Source organism: Apis dorsata, unplaced genomic scaffold (genome assembly GCF_000469605.1).
Source record: "Apis dorsata unplaced genomic scaffold, Apis dorsata 1.3 scaffold_137, whole genome shotgun sequence".
NCBI lineage: Eukaryota > Metazoa > Arthropoda > Insecta > Hymenoptera > Apidae > Apis > Apis dorsata.
The window spans coordinates 732,460-732,917 of record NW_006263429.1 but is presented as its reverse complement, the minus strand read 5'-3'; the positions used below and the strand labels follow the sequence as shown (position 1 = coordinate 732,917).

The 458-nt window shown below is 22.7% G+C and overlaps 1 protein-coding gene across 1 annotated transcript in view; it reads left to right on the top strand.

Moving 5' to 3' along the window:
- LOC102675310 (proline dehydrogenase 1, mitochondrial) overlaps positions 1-233 on the top strand; it is a 24,196-nt gene extending 23,963 nt beyond the window's left edge. The window contains exon 11 of the mRNA XM_006613257.2: positions 1-233. This exon is cut by the window's left edge and continues 1,107 nt beyond it. The gene's annotated coding sequence lies outside the window, so the exon portion shown is untranslated.
- The last annotated feature ends 225 nt before the right edge of the window (positions 234-458 follow it).

Sequence of the window (458 nt, the reverse complement as noted above, 5' to 3'; positions counted from 1 at the left end):
AAAAAAATAAAAAAAAAAAAAGAAAAAAAAAGAAAAAAAAACAAAAGATAGAAAAAAATTTTTCCGTAATTTGTTAATAAGTAAATATTTGGAAATATTTGGAAAAACATTATTAAATTTCTGGTATGGATGAATAATAATGTAAGAGCCATTTTTATTTGTGCAATTACTACGCATGTTAAGTAATGTTGGACTGAAACAATGATAAACTATGAAACGGAATTGAAAGAAAATATACACGTAGAGAATTGCATTTTATTTCACTACGTTTCAGCCTAATATTGCTTTCTCAATAGACGAGATAATAATATTCATGAATATATGATGCTGTTTCTACATCTCATGGCTTATATATCATTCTTAATAATTTTTCTTTTTAAGAAAACTAAATACCAGCTGAAAGCTTTATAATTTATAAACAATAAATTTTTGTCGAGTTTCAATTAATAAAAATTGTT